The 25497-nt window shown below is 47.1% G+C and overlaps 1 long non-coding RNA gene across 1 annotated transcript in view; it reads right to left on the reverse strand.

The window, feature by feature from the left end:
* LOC146831186 (uncharacterized) overlaps positions 1 to 20257 on the reverse strand; it is a 51524-nt gene extending 31267 nt beyond the window's left edge. The window contains exons 1-2 of the long non-coding RNA XR_014961247.1: positions 20213 to 20257; positions 13187 to 13313 (exon numbers count right to left, since the gene is read on the reverse strand). This is a non-coding gene — a long non-coding RNA (uncharacterized LOC146831186). The remainder of the gene's footprint in view (positions 1 to 13186; positions 13314 to 20212) is intronic.
* Between the last annotated feature and the right edge of the window lie 5240 nt (positions 20258 to 25497).

The raw sequence follows: 25497 nt of genomic DNA on the forward strand, positions 1-25497 counted from the left end.
TGAGCCCTCAAATACTATGGAAGCTAGTAATCCTAACTTGGGCGAGGGTGGACAGTGTAGTATTGGGACCAATGAGATTGAGGTTAATAATACTATAAAATTTACAACAGATAAAATTAGCACTCTAGTTAGCCCTGTATCTGGTGTAGTTGGGCATGGTAGATCGGTGAAGGTATTTTCACCCCGCCCAGAAGGAAATCCATCTGTTAGATTAATATCATGGAATATAGCAGGTATAACTAGGAATCTACGGGACGCAGCTTGGTGCTCCTACATTGAGAAGTTTGATATTATTCTTCTTCAGGAGACTTGGGCCGTTGAAATTCCGCATAGATCAGGGTATAAAACATTTTGTTGTGGCGCAATCCCATCAGTAAGAGGGAGAGCATCAGGGGGATTGGTGATTTGGGTAAGGGTCACTCTAGAAATAGATGTTACCCAATTATCGACTTCCTCTCCTGATTTATTGATATTAAAAATAGAGACTAGGGACAAAGGTACCATACACATAATAAATATATATAATAGACCACATTCATCAAACAAGGAATCCAAGGTGATAGAGCTATTGGATTCTGTCTTGGACAAATTAAGCCCAGATGCACAGGTAGTGATTGGTGGGGATTTTAACTGTAAATACGAACCAGTGTCGGGCCTGGACAATTTATTTGATGAGCAGGATTCTGCAAATAATGTCCTGTCCCTGGACTCTACTGGATCGGTTAAAAGTTCTATAGCTGCTATCCAGATCCTACAGCTGTCCGTAACTCATGATTTAAGGGCATGTAATGGCCGTTTTCAGTCCGACAGACCTCCTGCCCCTACATTTTGCAAAGGCAACTGTAGGTCACATATAGATTTTATATTGGTCTCCCTGAACCTATGGTATCTAATAATCGATTTTAATATAGATCACAGGACAGAGAGTGATCATTTTCCACTCCAACTATGGCTGGATTCTGAGCCTTTTATATCTAACCTAGTCAGAGAAACTATACTGAGTAGCTCATTCGGGGAACCCCAAATAACAAATAACAGGCGTGCTTTAAAATGGCCATATATTCTGGCTAAAGAAGAGACGTTGCTAAAAATTTATAATGCATTCACTGATACCATTGAAGCATGTCAGATGCCCTTATTAGGCACTCAGGGTGTTTTAGATATGCATTATAAACTAGTAGACGCTCTAACTCCTCATCTGAGTAAAATCCACAAAAAGGATAACAATCACAAAGATAATCAGGTAGAATCAGTTAATCAATGGTATAACAAGGACTGTCGCACAGCTAAGTCCCTTTTGATCCAGGCTGTTAAATCAAAGAACCCTAAGGATATAAGAGATAGAAGACAGGCATACAATAAAATCTTGACCCAAGCAAAAAAAGACTGGGACGATGCCTTATGGGCTGATCTCTTAAATGCGGCCAAACTGAGAGATCAGAGTACTTTTTGGAATTTAATTGCAAAGGGAAATAAAAAGGGTAGATCACCTAGGGATATTTACTTAGATGAAAAAACATGGTGCGACCATTTTTCGAAACTATATGCTACTAATGACGAGGGGTCACCCACGGGGGACCAAGAGATTATTCTAGTATCGAGTACTGCTCCCTTGTGGTTTAGCCTAAAGGAGACTACTGAGATACTACAGGCCGTTAAAATGGGCAAAGCCCCCGGTCCTGACAAGATTCCTGGTGATTTATTCAAGCACGACATGGAAGTCTGGGGGCCCTATATACATTTTTTATGTAATTCTATAGTGGCAGGAACACCAATTCCCGAAACCTGGAAAGGGGCTGAAATTGTAGCAATTTTTAAGAAAGGGGATCGCTATGACCCGAGCAATTACCGACCGATAAGTTTAATAGATCTTTTACAAAAAGTTTTTGCCAGACACATTTTAAACCGTCTTTTAGAATGGATAGAGGAGACTCAGATATTAACTAAATATCAGGCAGGGTTTAGATCCAAAACCAGCACGGTCGATCAAGTATTCAGATTCACGTGCATCTGCTGGAAATACATTAACATAAGGAAGGGCAGTTTGTATGTGGCATTTATTGACTTGAGGGCTGCTTTTGACCTCGTCCCACGTAATTTGCTGTGGTCCAACCTTAAGAATATGGCAGTCCCTGGTGAGCTACTTAAAGAACTTATTAGATTACACACAGGGAACTACGCCAAAGTTAGATGGGGGAAGGGCGGTGAGGTATCAAAGACTATACCTATAGGTCGGGGTGTGCGTCAAGGCTGTGTGCTGGCGCCCACACTTTTCTCATTATACGTCAACGATATACCCACCTATTTAAGTAATTGTGATCATGATTCCCCGAAGCTAGCAAGTGAGGCGATTACATCACTACTCTTTGCCAATGACACGATTCTCATCTCACAAACACCCAAGGGTCTACAAAATTTAGTGAATTCCTTTAATAATTACTGTGCGGGGAAGGGGTTAGAAATAAACTCATCCAAAACAAAATATATGTCCATAAACCCACAGAAGTCCTTTAGGAAAAACCTGGTATTAAATGACCAAAAACTGGAGTACCTGGGGAGTTTTAATTATTTAGGAATTACACTGGATAGTACGCTTTCTTGGAAGGGGCAGCTGGAAAAAAGTAAATTATCTCTAAAACAAAATTCAATGCCCATTTTAAAAATGCATGGTAGCAGCTATTCTAAAACTATTACTCCGGCATTGGAAGTATTTAAGGCAAAAGCTCAATCAGCGGCACTTTATGGAGCGGAACTATGGGGGTATTCCTGTAAAAGCAACTTCGAGAAAGAAGAAAACTATTTTATACGCAGGTTGCTTAAGATACCAACAAGAACTCCCCTAGTACCAGTGTTTTTGGACATTAATCTCAAAAGGACAGATTACCATGCAATATTAAGGCCATTATTGTATTGGGTTAGATTATGGACAACCCCGGAGCTGAGCGATTATAAGAGTGGGCTGTTAGAAATAACTCAGAATGTTGGGTGTAAGAAAACCGCATGGTTAAAGCACATTTTTCAGTGGTTTAACAGGCTGGGACTCTCCCAGCTATGGGAAGAACCCCAGAACATGACACCCTTTCTTAAAAAGCTTCTAAAGTCTACCTTTTGGTCTTATGTTAATGATGAATCAGTTCATAGCTCAACGATTGGCACATTGTCTCAGAAATTTTTTATTTTAAAGGATATTCCCGAATTTGAACAATTTATGGATGAGATAGAACCACCCTTAGCAAAAACTTTATACCTGCAATTCAGATACGGGGTTTTACAAACCACCGCAAATACTTGCAGGTGGGGGGGCAAAAACGACAGCGGGCTGTGTACCCTCTGTTCACAAAAAGCAAAAGAAGATGATGCACAATCAAGGGACCGTTGGATCAAACCCTTATGTAAAAACATGGGGGTTAGGTCTTATAAAGAGGCAGAACGCATACTCAAGTCAAATACCACCCAACTGGTAGTGTTTTGTATAAGTAGGTTTTTATTCAGTGTGTACCTTACTAGAAAACAGATCGGCTGTAAGTTGTAATGAATTGCTGTGGGTTCTATTCCCTTAGCCCTGATAAGTTAACCCCTTCAGTGCCCGCCCCTTTCCCCGCCCAGTGCCGGCCGTTGCATTAGCGGGCGGGGTCTATGACGAGCTGGACTCGTCATGGGCACAGCGCCACCGCGGCCCATGACGAGTCCAGCTCGTCATGGGCACTGAAGGGGTTAACAAGACAAGTACTGATCCCTTCCTTTTTGATATGTTTTAGAAGAAAGTTTTAAATCTGGCTTTTTAAATTAAATTATAATGTTCTTTTCGATTTTTATGCGGTAATTGCACAACTATTGAGATAGATTAATTGCGTGTTCGTCCCATTCTATGTATTACCCGAATACTGGTCTGTGTATATGTATTTAATTGCTGGAAATGTTTTTATGTACATTTTGCTTTTATGGCTATTTCGCCGAAATAAAGTTGATGATGATGATGATGATACTATTTTTGTGCGTGCTAGTTACATTTTTTTTTTTTTAAACGCTATTCCCTCACAGTTATTACCAGCAAAATACTGGTAGTGCGTGTGAGTGAAAACCGTGAGTGCAGGTTGCACAAAGCTGTAAAATAGCACTGGAAACAAAGCAAACAAGTGAAAGCAAGTCGCAGTACCACAAAGCGGGATTGGGCTTTCATTTAATGTTCTTCCCGAAATGTGCTCCAGGCAACACGTTAATCTCTTTGTATGCCGTGTTGGTGCTGCACATTTGGTTAAAGGGACTGTAAACAGGGGCGGCGCAATGAAAAAAAAATTGCGAGGGGCAAAAGGAAGGAAACAACGTAAATAAAAAAAATTCAATTGAAAAAAAGCGGGACAGGTAAATTACAACACACTGGTGTCCAGCACCGTGGCATTTACATTGGAAATGATGCACTTTTGCCAGAGGGTATGCCGAAGGCGGAAACAGCAAGGGTTCTGGACCGAAAGCAAGCTTTAAAAACAAGCATTGAAAATGCAATAGTTCTCACCTTTGATTAAGTTAAAGCCATTTGCTTTGCTAATGGTATTGTATAGCAAAGCAAATGGCTTTAACTTAATGAAAGGCGAGACCTATTGCATTTTTAATGCTTGTACTTTTGTTGCATGGGCTGTCCAAAAACCCCTTTACAAAATCAGATTATTAACTCCCAGTTGTCCTGACAGAGCATCAAAAAGCCAGTTACAGGCATACAACTTCCAGCTTCGATAAACTATAAGTTCCTCATTTTAGTGATATGGCATGAGAACTTTAGGCATCTCTCAAACTAACAATGTTTTGGCAATCTGAGCACATGAAGTATATGATCATAAAGCAGTTCCTAGGTAGACTGGCCAAACAGCAAATTTATCACTTGCACGAAAACCACCAAAAACAAATTTTAAGTTCTGCTAAAATAGAGTTTTAGTTCGATACAAATATATACAAAATATGGAACAGAAGAGAGCCGTCAGCCAGTTCTTCCTAACCATGCATTAAAGGTGTCTTGTATGGAAATAACGCTTTAGTGTTCTGTTTCCTCCGAGTTCAAAACATATAGTAGCAACTCGAACTGTGCACCACTTCACGGCGCTGTATAGGAACTGTTGACATTTTTTTAAAGGTACATGCACTGGAGAACTCAAATTGTTTGGAAGGGGTCGTATACTGGCAAAGAGGCCTGAAATCCCAACTCCTGAACGCTAGTAAAGTGAAGCTATAGGGACTGAGAAGGCATGACAGTAGGCAATGCTTGCATTGGTCATTAACATCAGTAGGTGAGCGATTCTCCGTGCGATGCCAACAACACACATACTATAGCCGATCCCTAAAGCGCTTCCTGGGGCAGATTCTAGAAGCCTGCATTTCCTGCCAGGTGGCACCGATGCATTTTACCGCCCTTGCCGCGGGTTAACAAGGCGCGCTCCAGCGTCTGTGACGGAGCAGGCATGCAGACAGGGGCGGTGGGTGAGAAAATTTAAAGTGGTGAGGCGCAAACGAATTGGCATATAGCACCGTAACGAGCGAGCGCCGCGAGCGACCCCGAACCCCAAAAGGGGGGTTTGGGGGGGCTACACCCCCCCCCCAAGAAAATTTTGAAAAAAAAGAAGAAAAATGGTGCATTTTCAAGCAAATTTGAGAAAGCAGGAAGGTTAATAAAGCAATTGTGAAAGTGCAGTTATTACATTAATAGATGGCATAACATAGGTAGCTGCTTATTCAGTATTACCACAGAGCTTCATACATTCTGTCCTAGTATGCTTAGGTGCTGAATTCAGACTATAAGACTCATGAAAATCTCAGCTCTAAGAGTAGAAGAAGTTGCACAGCAGTGTAATGGTTGCCAGGCTCGTTCCGCAGGAGCGTCAGGAACTTGAAGAAAAGTCCACAGTCTTCCCCTACAGCCTTCCGACTCTATTAGACTCTAGAGTAACGAATGGCACGCAAGGGGAAAACAGGGAAACAAAACAAGGAAAGGCGGGGGAAGAAAAACAGTCTTACAATATACTGAATATAAAAGAGGCAGCGCAATGCGCTGTTACCGTGAGTCTGGTTGAGCTGAGCTTTGTACACACACTTCACATAGGTCCACGCAAGTACCCCAAATATAAATGGTATAAAGGTTTTCGCAATTTGCCAAGGGGAAAGGTTTGATAGGCAACACAAGCAACGAATCGTTCACCCTGCGGGAGACAGGTCCGGCCAGTGAACAAAGGTGAGCAAATCTGTGTAGTCTCCAAATAGAACAAACACTACAAAACTTTTAAAAACAGAGATAGCAATGCATTTCTTACCTCAATCAGAATTTTTTGTATTCAACAAACAAGTAGCAGCATTCACTTTTTGTAAATGAAATCCGCACGTCTGTCTTTCAGTGTAGCAAACTTGTCAATTACTTTCATGTTGAAGTCCGGTATCTTTTGGACTAGCTTGCTCTCTACAGATAGCATCGCTAAAGCATTTAGTCTTTCCTCTAGCATGGTGTTCCTGAGGAATGTCTTTATGCGCTTTAAGGCTGAAAAACATTGTTCAGCTTCTACTGTTGTCATTGGAGTCGTAATCACAATTTTTAGTAAAGTCACTGTCTCTGTAAGTGAGTTTTCCATATGCAGTTTATGAATTAAACTCAGCAAAGTCAAGGCGCTTCTGGCCTTCCGGTACACAGGCATTCCGTAGAGTACAGTTAACTCAGTTCTCAGCTGCTCTTTTTTGAGCATAGGATATGCTTCCACAGCCTGATTCAGAGCACGCTCAGGGAAGGATTCATCATATTGTGCAAACTCTTTACTTTGCAATAAAGTTGCACTCACTTGGGGCCTCATGTAGGTAAATAAATTTTACCGGTTCTTAAATACCGAGCCGTACCGAATCGGTAAATTAGAATCGGTAAGTTATATGTAGGTAAAAATTCGGTAACAGTTACCGATTCGGTAACATTCGGTAAATACGAATCGGAATTCACCGAATCGGTAAATACCGAGGTGATAATTACCGAATCGGAAAATACCGAGGTGGTATCTACCGATTCGGAAAATACCGAGGTGGTATCTACCGAATCGGAAAATACCGAATCGGTATGTACGGATTCGGTAAATAACATCACATGACTTGACGAAACAGCTAATCCTGTGCAACGACAGCCCACCCAACCAGGAACTGCCCACACCCAGGCAGGTGTACACAATTAGCCGACGTGGCCACACCCAGGCAGGTGTACATAATTAGCCGACCCTGGAGAGGCTTGGAGTGCAGAGGAGAGGCAGGGAGCAGTTGCATGTGCGAGCGGGAAACGAACAGCATGTCCAGCCAGAGAACACAGAAAGACGGAGGGGAAAGGAGGAGGAAGCTCAAATTCAGCCCCAAGGAACTCCAGGTGCTGGTGGAGGAGGTGGTGAAGCAGCACCAGAAGCTGTTTGGGAGGCAATCCCTGCAAGTGCCTGAGGCCGAAAAGCGCAACATATGGCTGGCCATCCAGGCGCAGGTCAATGCTGTGGGAGTGACCCACAGGGACATTGAGGTCCTCAAAAAGCGCTGGTATGACCTGAGGATTGTGACCAAGAGGAAGATGGGCGACATCCAGAAGGAGGCCAGCCAGACCGGAGGTGGAACCAACAGGGCACCTGCCCTCACCGAACTGGAGGAGCTGGTGGCGGCCACAATCGAGCAAGAGAGCGTCGTGGGTCTTGGGGACGCCGACAGCTCTGCCAGAGCCGCAACACACCAAGGTAAGACGAAAGCACAGCAATGTAGCCCCCCCTACCCCTATCCCACATCCCCCATTGTGAAACGAGAATCACACTGCAGTCCACACGTGTCAGTGCAGACAGGCAATGCATTCCGGGAGATGTAGTCAGGGCAACACTAACCATGACGTAAATGTCACAGGGCAACAAGGCATGTCACGCACTCGAGGCACAAGGAGACAGAGGACAGATTGGAATGTGAAATGATTTATTGTGACGCTTGCAATGCAGCCCTTCGGGGACACTGAGCCAATGTTGTTTTTCTGTCCACAGATGTGACATCATGCAGTACAGGGCATGCTGCAGGGGAGACGGCACACCGGCCACAAAAATCACCTCTAGCCAGCACGAGTTCAGACCAGGGAGCAGGCCCACTGGCAGCCGCACCACCAACACAGCCAGCCTCGCCGCACACAGAGCCAGCATCACCTCACCGAGAGCCAGCATCACCACAACCACAGCCAGCATCGCCACTCATGTTCGAATCACCGGCCACATCTCCGCTTGCAGGTGTGAGAATGAGGAGGCGTCCAGCAGCCAGGCTACGAGCCTTCGACACCTCGTCAGACGACAGCATGGGCCCAGAAGACCGCACCGGGCACCAGGAAGGGAGCCATCCCACTGTGCCCCACACCTCACAGGCAGCACAGACGGGAGCAAGAGGGCGCCGCAGGTCGCGTGTCCAGAGTCCACCAGCACCCACTGACGGCCATGGTGTCTTCTTGGGGCTCGAGGGCCAAATGTTGAAGCAACAGCGCCTGCAATCAAAGGCAGTTATGTCAGTCCAGAGGCACATGCGGGTGATGAAGACAAGCTTAGTCAACATGGACACAAACATTGGCGGCATGGCTGCGGGCATTCGGGACATGTCCCAGTCAATCCAGCAGTTGTGCAGCAAATTAGATGCTGACATCGAAGCACGGCGCCGGGAACGCCAGAGAAGGGACACTACCAGCAGGGCACTCAACCGTCTGGCAACTGCGACTTCCCTACTTTGCCGGCGCTCTGTGACGATGCAGGAGGGCCTAACACAGTGCTGCAGCGACCTGTCTCGGGGGATGGTGCAGGTGACAAGTGCACTAGGGGTGCTATTGACTAGTCAGGCGTCGACAACTGCTGCAGGGGATGCTGCGGAGAGCATCGACACCAGCAGCAGCATCACACCCCCCGTCCCAGAAGCACGCAGGAGCAGCAGGCGGCTTGGGGTTGGCTCTAGTGAGGATGCACAGGCCGTGCAATCCACCACTGCAGCGCGTATGCGCAAACATTGATGTGGCCCTGCTTAGCCACTTCCCATTAGGTGACGTAACCCTGGACATACTCCTTGTATAGATGGTATATTGCCAGATTGGCCTGTTCATGTGTTCATGGCGTGGTGCCACATTAAACTACGTCATGACTTCTCACAACTCGCTGTGTCCCCTCACTTACTCAGAAATAGTTGCATGTGATCTCTGCCCGTCTCTCTCTCCCATCGATTGCAGTTGGCACTCTAGCTGCGCTGCCCTCTGGCTGGCCTGACTCATCCTCGTTGTCCTCAAAATATGTTAGTTCCACATCTGTACCTTTTTTCGTGGCAAGGTTGTGCAGCATTGCACAAGTGGCAATAATCTTGCAGCAGGTGATGGGTTTGTACTGGCGTGCGCCTCCGCTCTTGTGGAGGCAGCGGAACCTGCTCTTCAGTAGTCCAAACGTGCGCTCCACCACATTGCGTGTTGTTTTGTGGGCCACGTTGTATCGTCTCTCACTCTGGGTTGCTGGGTGTAGGTAGGGAGTGAGGATGAATGAACGGCATGCATATGCACTGTCGCCTGGATGAGTAAAAGGGAACCATCAGTTACATGCCTCTATACACTCTGATTTGCAGGTTTCAAGGGGCGTCACTGTTACTTACCCAGCAGGTATCCCTCTCCGAATTCGCCGGCACTCAGTCGTGTGTAGATCCCACTATTCTGGAAGATGTAAGAGTCGTGGGTGCTCCCAGGAAACTTTGCAACAATATCTGTGATGATGTTCCCTGCATCACAGATCACCTGCACATTGATGGAGTGGGTGGACTTCCTGTTCCTGTAGATGTGCTCTGTATCAGCTGGTGGACAGATTGGGATGTGTGTACCATCAATACAGCCGATGACATGGGGGAACTGTGCCATGTGATAAAAGTCTGTTTTTGTTTTCTGCAGTGCAGCCTGTGTGTTTGGGAAGCTTATGTAGTGGTGCATTCTCTGCATCATGGCATCCAGGAACTTCCTGAAGAAACGGGACAGGCAACTCTGGGATACACCACCCACCGCAGCTATCACCACCTGATAACTGCCGGATGCCAGTAGATGTAGGCTGCAGAGCACCTGCACATGTGGTGGTATGGCGTGCGCCCTTCTTGTTGGCTGGTCCAGGAGTGGGTGCAGGTCCCTTATCAGGTCCATGATGGTTTCGGGGTGTAGCCTGTACCTCTCATGTATCTCTGCATCAGTCAGCTGTAATAGTGTGATGCGCTGTCTGTAGATTTGTTCCTCCCGTCGCCACACCCTCAGTCCTGCTGCCTGTAGACGTAGGCGCCTTGCAATGACGTACATGGCGGCCATGTTGTCCACGCTGTTGCATTTTGGGATTGCTTATGTGCATTGTTGATGGTTACCACCTGCTTTCAATCCGTGTTAATTACCGACTCTTATTTACCGATTTTCCTGGATTTCTTAATTACCGACTGCTCCTACATGTCATTTTAAATTTCTACCACTTCATATTTACCACTTCATATTTACCGATTCGTTAATTATGTATTCGGTAAATATGAATCGGTATTTTAGAATTCGGTAACTATGAATCGGTATTTACCGCCTCATATTTACCGGAAAGTGGTTTTTGGACTCCTACATCTCACTTGTCTGAATACCGGTCGGTAACGGCATATTTACCGAAAATCGGCCGTTACCGACCGGTATTTCGCTACCTACATGAGGCCCCAAATGTTTTGTGAATGAAAAACGTTCTTTTGCCTGCACAATTACAATGTCACATATCTACTTTCCAATTCGAACCAGAGAGGTGATGTTTTGTCTGCGGTTTGCAAAAATAGAATGCTCCGGCAGTTTGCTCTCTAAATCTTCAACCCCATCTCTCACTTTCATAATCTGTTGTACAAATGCAGATGTATTGGCTTTCACAGAGACAGTATCTAGGTCTTTTCTTTGCAACTGATCGTATAACACATCAACAGGAATCATTATGTCATGAAATAAAAACAGTAAGAACTGAAACTCTTTGTCTTGTAGTGTTCTAATAAAGCCATGGGCTTCACTCTGACTTGTGTGATCAAAGTCTGCTCTGGATGCTATGGCGACAAAACATTTCTCAAGGCCCTCCCTCTGTTCAAAGATTAAGTTGACTGTACGAATGTGAAAGTTCCAACGAGTTGAGGATCCCCTTGGTACGCTTTTGTCCACAATCTCATGAAGGGCTTCTGTTCTTTTGGGGGGACGTGTGAAGAATGCTGCTATGCCTCCGATATCCTGAAAGAAAACTCGTGTCTCTCTGATCTTTGATACCGCCTGTTGCATAATAAGATTGAATTGGTGGGCGTAACAGTGCACAAAATGAGCATTAGGGTACACATCTCGAATTCGTTTCTGTACTCCACTAAGGCTTCCATTCATTACGGACGCACCATCATAGCTTTGTGCGATAAGTTTTTGTTTTTGAGGCAGGTCAGTGAAAATTAAGTCCAGTTGACACAGTATTGCTTCAGTGATGGTTGCTGCACTAGAGTCCTTAAATGCGTGAAGCCATAAAATCTTTCCACAACGTTTCTGTCACTGTCAAGGTACCGAAACACTAACACGGACTGTGTTTGAGTGGACACATCAGTGGTGTCATCAGCCTGAATAGCCACAAAGTCTGTGTTTCGCAACTCTTGCACAAAATGGCTTCTTATAATTTCGAGCATACAGTCAAGGAGTTCATTTTGCATTGTATTAGAGGTGCCCTTAAAGACTGTAGCATGTGCTAAATGTCTTTCCAAATCCCGGTCTATGGTTGACATTAAATCCACTAGGCCTCGGAAGATCCCAGGTTTTGAGGAAGTTTCTGATTCGTCATGGCCTCGCAATGCCAGTTCGAAAGCACCACAGAAACGAATGCAATCAATGATCTTGGATAGATTTTGTCTGTTCTTATCAACAGCTTCATTGTGTTTTTGAATGGATTTGCGATACGCATCATTTATCTGCTGCTCAATTGGTGCGTCTTCCCCCAACATTCCCAGTCTTGTCAGGTTTTCCAGATGATTTCTTGTGAGCGCATGCTTCTTTATTTTTTCACCGATGTGCTTCAGGTCGACCATTCCTTGCCGTGTCCAAGAAAAGTCACCGCCAAACAGCAAGCAGGGGAAGCAGAACAGAGAATTTCTTATAGGGCACCCTGTAAGCCAATCAGCTTTTGTGTACCAGGCATTTGAGAATGTACGTTTTGACATTTTTCCTCTGTCCTGGGTAGTTTGCTGTAGGTTTATTTCAGGCTGATGAGGTCCTAATTGTTTTATCTGTAGTTTTTGTTCAAGTGGCCGTGACTGGAATGACTTTGTAATCTGCTCTTGTACTGTATTCATGATGGTGTGTTGCTGGCCTTACCAATATATATATTAAGCCCGGGCGTAGCACTACGCTTCGCCCACGTAGTGTACGTAGCGCTGCCTGCTTCGCACTTTCCGAAGTAGGCGAAGCAGGGCAGCGCTACGCACACGCCGAGGGCGAAGCGTAGCTGCCTGCCACCCGCCACCCACCTCCCGCCTGCCCTCCTTTTAATAATATCAGCAATGAAAAATAAATTAAAGTAAAGCGACTTACCTTAAGCGCGGCTTCTCCGGGGCTCCCTCTTTCTCGTTTCTAATTTCTTCTGACAAATGCGCATGCGCGGACACCCGCGCATGCGCATTTGTCAGAAGAAATTAGAAACGAAGAAGAGGAAGCCCCGGAGACGCCGCGCTTAATGTAAGTCTCTTTACTTTAATTTATTTTACATTGCTGATATTATTTAAAAGGAGGGCGGGCGGGAGGTGGGTGGCACGTAGTGGGGCTACGCGAAGCGCGTAGTGTGCGTAGATTTGGGCACACTACGTGCTGCTTCACGTAGCCCCACTACGCCCACTACGCCCACCCTTAATATATATATTAAAGAAACCTGTCAATAATCAAAGTACAACGTATAAGGTGCAGTGCAATAATATCAAATTTCAGTATAAATACATTATACATATATCTTGTGCATTATCCTAATACATCTCAAATGACTGCTAAAAATAGAGCCATACTGCCTCCTGCCTCTCTGTGCCATAGTGGTTGCTGGAGGCACTGAAAGACACTGCTTGAGGGCCTTGAGAGTGACCACATACATACATAGTCCTAACTCCCATGTAAAAAAATATATAGCATCAGTTTCCTTACCTTTAACACTGGTGTTTGCTGGGTTGTAGCTGGGGTCGGGTGAGAGAGCAGCAAAGGAGGTTGGGGTCCTCTTGTTGTTTGCTGGAAAATTGCCCCAAAATGCGGTAATGTTTCAGGTTGTCAGGTGCTGAAAATGAAAAGATAACAATTTATTTTTGAAACAGTAGGGTAATGAAACAAAGACTGTGGGGAAAAAACATAACGCTCCAATTTTTTCCTTGCAGTTTGCATCCAGCTCTTAGATGACAGTTAATAGCTCTCTGTTGTATGTTAGGATTTTAACTTAGAAACTGCAAGTAACAAAAGGATCTCTCTGACAAAAGCAGTCATAGGGTCAGCAGGTGAAACATGAGGGAGACAGCCAGAGTGAGTGCAGATGGAATCTGGGGTGCAGGGGGAGAAATAAACAAGAGAGAGTAAGTAGCTATGAGAGAGAGCAAACTCAGAGTATGGGGGCAGGTATTTTTGAGGGGTAAAAACACTAAAGGGATAGAGTTGGAAAACACATGCACTCTGATGGAGTGATTGCTCAAAAAGACACGAGACACGCCCCCTCGGTTGGCCACGCCCCCTCACCACGCATAAATAGCGCGCGCCAAAAGCTGGGCGCTGCACTAACAATGGACTCCTGAGGCGGAAAGCCGGGAGATAGATTCTGCGTTATTTTAAAAACTTGCTGTGATATTGTGTTTTTACTTCTTTGCTCACCTACCTATCTCCTGTTGACATCCTCGGAACAGCGCTCCACGCTGCAACGACCCCCTCCTTCTGGCCGCCATTCCCGAGGGCGAGGCGCGCCTCGAGACACGCCCCCTCGGTTGGCCACGCCCCCTCCAATTTCCTGTTCTTTCACCATAAATCATGTGCCTTGGCAGGAAGCGCAGCGGACGAGCGCAGCGGGCGCGACGATTGCGCGCCGAAGGCGCGCCTAAGGCAAGCCCGTCTGCGCCCGTCCGCGACTGGCCGGGACTAGGGGCTCGTCACTCTGCTCCGCCTATCACCTATACCCCGGACCAACTTCGCTGCTGCCAGGGCCCCTGGCCTGTCCCGGCCTCTATCTGCTTTCGCATCTCCTCCCTTGGTCTCTCTCCTGCTACTCCCTTCCTCTGTCCTTTCCCCACAGTTGACACCCCTCCCGTGTCTTGTAGCACCGCTCCCTCATCAACCCCCAAAGCCTTCACAGCCTATTATCTCAACACCCGGTCTGCTGTTGCCCACGCACATGAACTCTCAGTCTTATTGGATCTCCATGCTCACGACCTTCTTTTTCTAACCGAGACATGGTTCTGCGATGACTCCCTCCCTGCCCTACTATCCACCCTACCGGCCACCTACTATGCCCTCAGGGCGGACCGCCCTTCTGGCAGGGCCGGGGGTGGCGTGGCGGTCATCGCACGCACCAACCTCCCCTTCCAAATTTTATCTTTACCTGACATTGCGACCACTGAATTTCTGGTGATCCGCACAGTCTCCACCTCTCCCCCCCTGACCTGCTTCCTTACCTACCGTCCCCCTCAGTCCCCCTCACAGTTTCTCCCCGACTTTTTGGAGGTCTTGGCCACCATCACAGTCAACAACTCCTCCATTCTGCTCCTTGGCGATTTTAATTTCTGGCCCTCCGACTCCGCTGAGTGCCCATCCTCCAAGGAATTCTCCGAAACCCTTCACTCCCTCAACTTCATTTCCCATGTCCATTCCCCCACCCACATCAAAGGTCATATACTTGATCAGATCTGGTCCCTGAACTGCCCTGTGGATTCACTCTCTATTACCCCTTGCTCCTGGTCTGATCACCACTTGATCTTTTTCCTTCTTCCCATCCCCCCTCCAGCCAAGCCCCCCCGGCCTAAAAACACCTGGGTCCGATCATGGGGTCGTGTCAACCTGGAGAATCTCTCTTCCCATCTTACCTCATCCCTCCCCCCCCTTCAGGGTCTTCCCACACTTTCCCAGGTCGATGCCATAGATCAGTGGCTCTCCCACGGACGCGACGCTTTTGCCCCGCTCAAGCGCATTACCTCCAAACGCGACAAGGACGCTAATCGGTGGTTCACCGAAGAGCTTAAGACCACCAAATTAACAGTACGCCGCGCGGAGCGGGCATGGAGAAGAAATTACTGCCCCACTCTAAAACTGGATTATACTAACATCCTAAGCCAGTATAAAAAAGACATCTTGGAGGCAAAAACATCTTACTTCTCCTCCAAAATTTTAGCTGCGGAAAACCAGTCCAAGGAGATATTCACCATCATCCACAACCTAGCGTTCTCGGACAGAACTACTCTTAAGCCAGCCCCGTCCGAAGAACTCTGTTCTTCTCTCAACAACTATTTCATTCACAAAATCATCACCATCAAGGCTAATATCCCGCCACCCTCCCCCTCTTTTGTCGACCCCCAATGTCCCCCCCCCAAGGGCGTGCTTACCTCACTTCCCCCTATCACTCGGGAGAGCCTGATCACCTTGGTTCCCCTGGTCAAATCCGGCTCTCCTCTAGACCCCTGTCCCGCTCACATTCTCCGCCATATCTTTGTTTCCTGCCCTGACCCTCCCCTTCACCTTCTTAACAGCTCTCTTGCCCAAGGCATCGTTCCTAAACCCTTGAAATCGGCGGTAATTGTGCCCATCCTAAAAAAACCCGGGGCAGACCCTTCTGTCCCCGCCAATTTCCGCCCTATTTCCCTCCTACCATTCCTAGCCAAGGTGCTCGAGCGCCACGTCACCTGTGCTCTGAGCTCTTTTGTGGAGAATCATGGTGCTCTTGCCCCCCGTCAGGCCGGTTTCCGCCCTGCACACTCTACGGAGTCCGTTGTCCTGTCGGTCTTGGACACCCTCAGGGAGGGCATGGACACTAATCAGCACCAGGCCCTTGTACTCCTCGATCTCTCAGCCGCCTTCGATACGGTGGATCACACCATCCTCCTCTCCCGTATCGGAGCGGCGGGGATCGGGGGGACTGCCCTGGTCTGGTTGTCCTCCTTCCTGAGTGACCGCACCCAGGCTGTTCGCCTGGGTGACTTCACGGCGGACGTCCGGAAAGTTCAGTGCGGGGTTCCCCAGGGTTCCTCTCTTTCTCCCCTCTTGTTTAATCTGTATATTGCTCCCCTAATTTTCTCGCTTCAACAGATGGAGGTCGGCGTATTTAATTATGCGGACGACCTCCAGCTTGTCTTCAATCTATCTTCTCCTTCCTCTGTTCTAAACTTTCAATCTGTTATGCTTCACATCAGGGACTGGATGAACCACAATCACCTTAAACTCAACCCCGACAAAACCGAGTTGGTGTTGACGGGTGGTTCATCCAGCCCCTGGTCCCCTCTTTTCTGGCCCCCTTCTCTTGGCCCCCCTCCTACCCCCGCTTCCTCAGTCAAAACACTTGGTATAAAACTTAATTCTCAACTCACTCTTCACTCCCAGGTTAGCTCTGTGGTGTCTTCTTCTTTTCTTTCACTGCGCACTATACGCAGGGTGTCCCGTTTCTTCACTTTCTCTGCTCTAAAGCTCATCATCTTGGCCATGGTGGTATCCCGCCTGGATTATGGCAACGCCCTGTATGCCGGCATCCCCGCCTACAGTTTGCGTCGCCTACAACAGATCCAAAACCAGGCGGCCCGCCTGGTTTTCAAACTCCCCAAATTTCACCACTCTACCCCGCTCCTAAAATCACTTCACTGGCTCCCTGTGCGAGCCAGAATTCAATTCAAGCTTGCTTCCATCACTTTCCGGGCCCGACACGGACTCGCACCTGCGTTCATCTCCTCCGAGATTGTTTCCTATGTTCCCACCAGGGAACTTCGTTCATCCTCCCAGTCCCTCCTCACCATCCCACGCTTCCGGAGAAAGAAGTGGGGAGGCTCCAAATTTGCTATTCTCGCCCCTATCCTCTGGAACTCCCTTCCCCTCGAACTCCGTACCATTGCTCTCTACCCACAATTCCGTAACCAACTTAAAACCTACCTGTTCACAAAATATTTCGAATAATAACTTTCCTGTCCCCCCAGCTTTTTAATTTAGGATCCGGTTAGTAACAGCGCCAAGAAACCGCAGGTATACGTGCGCTTTATAAGAAATTTTAAATTCAAAATTAAATTCAAAATTCAAAGAAAAAGTGGTTTCCTAAAAGTGTGCTGTGGAACGCTGCTAGTCAGCCAGTCAAGATGATGGTAAAGAGGCTATGCTCCAGGGAAAGGATAAACAAATGGTGTATAAAGAAAGGCTCAAATAAGAAGCAACTAAATGAGAGTGACAAACACAAGGAATGGTAAGTAATAGGCGGGCTCTATGACCCTGTAAGTTCTTGGTAACCCCACAGATTTTTCACAACTGTCTGGTAGGCAGGACCTAAAAACAAGCATTGGCAGACCCTGCTAATAAGTCCTATTGGCTTTTCATTAATTTTTTTTTGCCATTATGCACAGCATTGTAGCTGCTGTGCAATAAGGCTAAAAACAAATAGTGATACACCCATCGAGTCATTGTGTAAGCCTGCGCATGTGGGCATCTAAAAAACACCCTTTAAAAAATGACTGATCTAAGATGGATAAAAGTAGAGTGAAGGTGTTATTTGAAAATATAGCACAAAAGCACTTTATAAAAACAAATTAACGAATGAGCAGGTTGGGGAGTGTATTGGGGACTAGGAGGAGGGGGACACAACAAACCGAATGGAGAGATGCAAAAAGAGGGAGAGAAGACGGGCGGAAGAGAACAACATAGAGTGCAGGCAAAGTGCAGGTGGAGGGAGAAAAGCACATGGGCGGAGAGAGCGAGGGGCGAAAAGCACACTGGGGAGTCAGCCGGAAACCACATGCACTTCAATGGAGTACTTAAAAAAATCCAAAAAAAAGTTCCCTAAAAGTTAGCAGAGGAAGCATAGAAACCAGCCAATTAAAGAGGTAGTAAAGAGGCTGTGTTGCATTGTAGGGACAAATAAAAGATTGGAAAAAAAGGCATCAAATAAGAATTAGCTTAAGGAGAGTGACAGGAAAGCCAACCAATGGTAAAAAAGAGCAGGCTGCAAGCCCCTGTATGTTCTTAGCACGCCCACCCACAATACTACTTCGCAACCTGACAGCGCAGTCTCAACCTAATGTTAGCAGAGTGCCTGTCATAACAAGCATTTGCAAAGTCAATAGGTATCGCCTTCAAAGGAGATTCCTGAACTATTGGCTTTGTAATGATTGCTTTAAAGCTCATGGTGCAACAGAAGAACATACGACACAACGCATACGTGCCAATGGACTCTGCCACTTGTGCATGTACAGCTATAATCTCGTGTTGAACCCACAATGACTCCATGTACACGTGTGTGCATACATCACAGCATATGCATCATGATGCATACGTCGTCATGATGCAATGCATTCACATCTATTTTTGATTGCATTATTTCAACATGCCTGTGTCAAAAAGGTAAAGATTTGTTTTTAAAAAGCATATGAAAATAAAGTGAGCGTCCGAGTAGCACATAACAGTTTTATGACCATGTATTGTGATTAAAAAAATATACCCTCAAGCGGAGCCAGATTGTGGATGTGAACTACTTTTTTAAGTAGTTCATATATGTAATAGACTGATGGACAACTATCTAAGCCTGTGTTTAAAGTCAGTTGAACGAAAGTAGACAATGGCCGACAGGGAGGGAAGGAAGAGAGAGAGAAAGACCAAGAGGGGGAGCGTTTCTGTCAGTAACAAGGGCTCCCCAGACAACTAAGGCAATCTGTAGGCGAGACCTAAAAAAAACAAGACGAAAGCAGCATCAGACAGCATCTAGTTGAATATGAATTCAAGTAAATATGGGCAAAATGAATGCGAAAGAAAAAGATACCCAATAAAAATATCTTTCCTCGCTCCCAAACACGAAAGCTGCAGTACAAGCGGTGGTATAGGTCCGGCACCATCAGAGTAAAATGGACATACTCCAATTCAGAACGTTCAGAGCGTACTTCCTTTTGTTCACTTGCACCTTGTTTCCTTGGCACAGGCTGAAACGAGTCCGACTTCTGTTTATTATGCGTGCAGCGTGCCTTGGCTTTTACAAATTACAGCTACTACGGCATGGACAACACTCGTCACACGGATAATTAACACCCCGTCACCACCACTGAAAAAACGAGTGAATCATCCCGGTCACCATGGGCCGGCTGTCCGGTACTGGATACCGGCACTTTTTTGTTTAGTGGGAGAGAGTACCGGCACTTCTCAAGAGAAATGCAATACTTTCAATTAGAGAGTACCGGCACGTCTATGTTTCCATTTCAAGCACTGCAGGCTGTCACATCACAGCCTTCACGGCGGTCACTGAATGGAAATGTCGCACATCCTTAGCCGCACAGTGCGAGATGATAAGTGCCCAAATGAACCTTCCCAGCGAGAGGCCAGTGTCCGATACACGTGAATCCTCACTCCGACTGAAAGGCGGCATGTAAAACATTTAAATTCGTAGACTATGCGAATAGCGCCTCACACAACATAACCCCGACTACTAGCCGCATGTTGTCACACTTTTAAAACTCTGTGCTGCCTGCGCGCTATTAGACCTGCGCTCGGAGTAGGTAGATGTCACACCTGTACACCTTCACGCTGAAGGGCTGGATATGATCCTTCACACGGAGGAAGTACTTGCATGCCACACTTGTGAACCCCGTTCAGGCTGAGACGCTGCATATCTCAGTTCTGATCCTTCACACATGAGTACAGCCATGTCACGCTTGTGAGCCTTGATTCGCTGTAGCAGGATGTCACGCTTTTAAACCTGAAAGGTGCGTAAGTAGTTGCGTGTCACACTTGTGAACTATCTCACTTCTATTCCTTCACGGCGAGTAAGCGGCGGCATGTCACTATAGTAAACCTCCGCCTTGAGCAGCCGCACGTTACATTTACACCTTCACGCTCGATTACCTACATAGCACACTTTTTAAGCTCCACGCTGAGTTGCCAGTCACACTTCTCCGCCCCCACGCAGAGCCGCACGCTACAGCCCGGGTGAGAGCGGCCAGCGGCCGCCCGGAGCCGGGTACTACTTACCACACCTGATTGAACTTCTAAGTTCTAGTCCACACACCACGAGGTCCACGAGGCGAGTGAACCGTGAACCGGATCCAACGACACTGCAGCGCCGCGTGCCGCAAATGGCCAATCACTGCATGACTACATTAAGTCAGAGACAGTGATTGGCCATTGTGCAGGGCGGCTGAGCCACCCACGCTCGGCATCCAATATGGATTGCCCCTGCTGTGCTGCGCGGTGACCGGCCAATCCTGGTGCTGCATGCAGCGCCAGGATTGGCTTGGAGGGCACACTAACTGCTCGCCCTGTCGCCCTTTTGCTATCAGGGGCTGTCGCCAGCATAAACCTGCACCCCCCCCCTACTAGCTAATGGGGCCCTGGCACTGGGGACTTTAATGCGCATGCTCGGGCAAGTTGCTGCCCGAAGCATACATGCGGGAAAACAACTAAGACCTCAGTGAATCAATCTGTCAATCAATCACCAGCCCTGGCAGCCCGCCCCCCCTGCGCACTCCCAATTCAGTCGGGTGCTGCCCGGCGGCGCCGGATAAATATCGTGCTAAAACTAAGTAAATGTAAGTAAATGTAAAAACATTTATTTTAATTATTTTACCGTACGGCAGCCGCGGGTCCAGGGCTGGTGGGGCTACGCCCCTACGCCCCAATGGACGCACCGCGGCTGCATGCAGAGTCCTCGGAGGGATCATTTGCCTTCAAAGTCCCCTCTTCTGCTCTGCATATAGCGGCACCCTCCCCTCCCACGGCCAGACCTCGCACCCCCCGTTTCCATATTCAACAGATGGAAGCCCGGCACGAGCTACGCACCTTGCCACCTAGATCTTTGTGGGGTGTTCTTGCCATTTGCACCCGTACCCATGCACATCTTCAAAGAGCCTCTAATTGCAAGCGAAAGCGCGCCATGCATGCCCCACAACCCATACGCGCGCACATCTTTTGTCCGTCCGCGTGCACATCTTCTGTCCGTCCGTGTGCACATCTGGAATCCGTATTGATTCCAAAAGGCCCTCGCGTGGCGCATGCGCGCTGCTAACACCAGGCAAAACCTTAAAAAAAGTTCTGTTAAACAACAGATGAAGAAAGGAAGCATAAGGAGACCATGCTTGGCCGGTGCTCCTTGGCTTTGACTAAAGTATTGCATCTGCTGCAGGAACAACTTAGGAGGCAGCAAAGAAGAGCGGCGGAGGAGGGAGGCAATGGTAAGTAGCGGTTTTGTTGAAAACACCAGCTCTTGTAGCAGTGCATGCGCGCTGATGCTTGACCTAAAAATGACACAGACGCAGTGAAGAACTGTAGTAAACTAGCTCAGGGCACGTGCGCCAGGCCCCCTTTTTATTTTTGTGGGGTTTAATATAGCGCAAACTAGACCCAAAGGTATCTTAGCGCTTTACATGAGTACCTGTTATGTTACAGTTACGTTACAGACAGACACATTCTTTTTTGTTAGGCTCGGAGAGATTAAGGGATTTGCCCAGGATACAATAAAACGATTTCCATATGGTCCTTTGACAGCAGCTTAGGAATGTACTAGGAAGTATCTGTGTTTAACATCAGAGAGGAGGAGGGTAAGGTTATATGTCAGTTTTTGACCTAATAAAAAAATGAAAACTTTTTCGCTCAAGCATGATGTATTAGAAGACGGGGGTTTGATTTTTTAGAGTGGCTTTTCATCCTTACAAGTTTGATAAATGAATACTGTGGTCTGCCTCACATCTAGAAAGGGTTAGCATGTTCTAGTTTCTCAGGGCCCCATAATATCTTGAGGCTAAAACCTAATTTTGAATAGCAAACTCACTAAATTTTAATAACTGGGTGCACTGCCCACAGAGCTCTTCCTTCTGTGCCCGGTACTAGAGTTCCAGTCATTACAACGCTTGTGTTCCCAAGAGTCTTTGTGCAACAGTTTTTAGTTGGGCTATCCAAAAGCGTGCCCATGTTTGAGAGGAATTGAGGACCGAGCCACAGTATTCTACACTTGGTACCCATCTTATGCACCTTATACTCTTGTTGACACATGTGAATGGATTCAAATTACAGAGGTGAAAACATTTTCAAACTCTGCACAGTTGAAATCTATTGTATTGGTAAATGTGTCTCAAGGAAATAGGAAGTATAATGATACTCAATTGGATAAATTAAAGAAAGGTCGGAGTTCTTTACTGACGCATGCCTCGCAGAGCTTTGATATGATTATGGTTTTTTTTTTAATACCAAACGTTTGGGGGTGTGGCCTCGCTGACCAAGATGGTAGACACGCCTCACTAAGTTCCCGGCTGCCATCCTGAATCGTCAGCAATCCTGGGTGCTGACGTAGGTTGCTTTTCTAATTACCACCCAAGGGACCCCTGCATTCGGGGATGATGCTTAGGGGTCATAATCGGTGATGGTAGCCGGTTTACCTGAACTCCCTTACGTGGCCCAATTGCCTCGCCATCCTGCCCGGAGGCTGTGATTCTGCCACTGGCGTGCTTCACTGGACCCTTTGATACCGGGAGCTGTGGACAAGAATTATTCCCTGTGTGGGCCCCGACCCTGTGGGAGCTGACCACCATGGGACATTGTGTGCGGCTGCGGACCATGGCCTTGTATGCTCTCCCTTTCCATTCGAGAAGTGGAGGACTGCTGGCCTGGCCCTGCTGGGGGAAAGTGACCTTTCTGCGCTAAGACCTGCATGGGGTGGCCTACAAAGTAACTGAGGCGGAAGGTTAGGAGTCTGAACTCGAGCACACTGTGACGGAACTCATGTTGAGGGGTCCTTGTCTCTCTTCCGCATCTAAACTTCCAAAGATCCACTTGCAGGATGTTGAGTGGAGGGCCCATAGGTGTAACCTGCACTTTGTCGGATTTCCTGAGGGGTGGAGGGCCTCGCACCTGTACAATTCTTGCAAACCTGTTTTGCTACCCGGATTCCTGCATCTCTGCTCTCGGCCTGCTTTGTCGTGGAAAAGGATCATCGCTCCCTAGCACAGAAGCCTCCCCCGCGAGCCACCCCTGCCAGATAATTGTGAAATTGATGAACTACAGAGATTAAGACACTATAATCAAGGAGGTACTACATAACTCCAAGTCCCTCTTATTCGAGACAGCTGGGGCACCCTGGACTTGGGTGAACAAACAGCGGGCACTAGTGAGTAACCTGCCACCCCTACAGGGGATGAATGCTCCATGGAGAGATGACGTCAAGGGGTGGCACCCGAGGAGACGCATGGGATCTATGAGACGGACATACCCTGATACATTTGAGCCTTCGTGCCATCAAATGAGTGAGTCGAGTGCCTGCTAAACTTTGTCAGCAACACTATTTCCTTTTAATCATGATTTGGCTCGGCCTGGATGGGGTTCCAGTTCTTGAACTGCCACCTAGTTATTGGTTTAGGGAAGGCAACAGATGCTTCTCGGGTGGAAGTGTGGGGGGTGGTAGATGTTGTTCATTGGGACTGGGGTAGTTATATCGCATAATTTGTTATTTTTGTTTTCTCAGGATCAATTCTTCTTCTACAATAAACTGCACTGTAGGTCTGTCCCCCTAAAGAACCACTTTTATGCCAAACCCCCATGCAGAAGCACTAGAACCGACCACCACACTCTCATAAAACGTTAAAATGGTTTAAAAATAAAAGCTAAAGAGGTGCAGTATTTCAGTGCCTTAAACAACACTCCTCACTAGTGGTACCACTGCAGGAAACACATCTTCTTGGTAATAACTGCCCCTTCCTACAACAAGGTGGTTAAACAAGGGTGTACCATGCCGGGGTTGTTTTGTTCGGCCACAGGGGCGGGGCTTTTAGCACAGAGGAATTAATAAAAGTTGCAAATTATTGGGTTATGAGATGGTGTGGGCCACATCTCTCACGTTCTGGCTGACTGTGCCCCAATATTCCTCACCCTTAGATCGACAGCATGACGGAGGAAGGGGTGATGGAGACTGAGTGCTTGGTGGCTCTTGGACCCTGCGTTTTATTATTACCTCCTACGGCAAATCCCTGAATATTTCATAATGAATACAGATACGGTGGCCTTCCTTATGACATTCTGAGAGGCCTCAAATGCATTTCTGAGGGGACAAATATTATCCGCCCAAGCCACGGCTAATGCCCATAATCACAAGGACATAGCTGATCTAGAATGTGGCACGCGTATGGTGGAAGAACACTTGGCTGACACTCAGACCGAAACTACTTGACACAGCACAATTAGCACAGCACACTATGCAATACAAACTGTATGAAGTGGGGTACAAAGTGGGGAACGTTTGCACTGGCTCACGAGTAGGGATCAGGCCCTCCATCTCATCCTCAGTTTGACCACCAACATGGCCACTAACACCACCTCATAACCCATGAACTTGCAAACTTTTTTTCCCACCTCTATGCGAAATGCCCTGCAGCTGCTGCCGAACAAAGCAACCTTGTCATCGATGACTTCATTATACCCAAACTCTCTGACGCAGACAGTCGAGACCTAGATGAGCCACTAACTGCTAAAGAGATATTAGAAGTCATCGAGGTTATCCCAGCCGGGAAAACACCCCGACCAAATGGTTTCCCATTGAAAATGTAGAAGCGGCATGCATCTCGGTTGCTCCCACCTCTGCTTTCCATGTATAATGAGGGTTTGAGGTTAGGAGTCGCGATCAAGGTAATTCAGAAACCACAGAAGGCACCAGATGAGTGCAAATCATATAGACCTATCTCCATTATCAACATGGAGACGAAGATGTTAGCCAAAGTACTGGCAAACTGACTGGGAAAGACGATACATCCAGACCAAAATGGATTGATGACTGGGTGTAGCTCTCACCGCTGTCTCTGACCCCTGAACGATTCAATGGCCTTAGCTAGAGACAGTGCTGATTTGAGGGACCTCATATCGATTAATTTTGAGAAGATCTTCAACTCGGTTCAATGACAAATAATGTTCCGTCTGCTGGAAGACATTAACTTTGGCCCCTTCTTTCGCTGCTATGTCCGAGTACTATACTCCAAGCCATGGGTGAGAATCCATGTGAATGGGGAACATTTCCCGGTCTTTAATATTAAACTGGGAACAAGACATGCCCCCCTCTCCTCTTTTGTTTGCTCTTGTTATAGAACCATTGGCCAAGTGGACCTGGCGGGACGCACAGTTTAGTGGGTTCTGACAGCCTAATGGATGTGAAGACAGGCTGTCGTTATATACCGACGACCTACTAATATATATCACTGGCCCTGAGACCTCCCTACCCTAACTCTAGAGTATGTTGCAGGTATATATGGATGCATCTGACCTCACAGAGACTTGCCCAT

This window comes from Triturus cristatus, chromosome 5_1 (assembly GCF_964204655.1).
Source record: "Triturus cristatus chromosome 5_1, aTriCri1.1, whole genome shotgun sequence".
NCBI classification, from domain to species: Eukaryota; Metazoa; Chordata; class Amphibia; order Caudata; family Salamandridae; genus Triturus; species Triturus cristatus.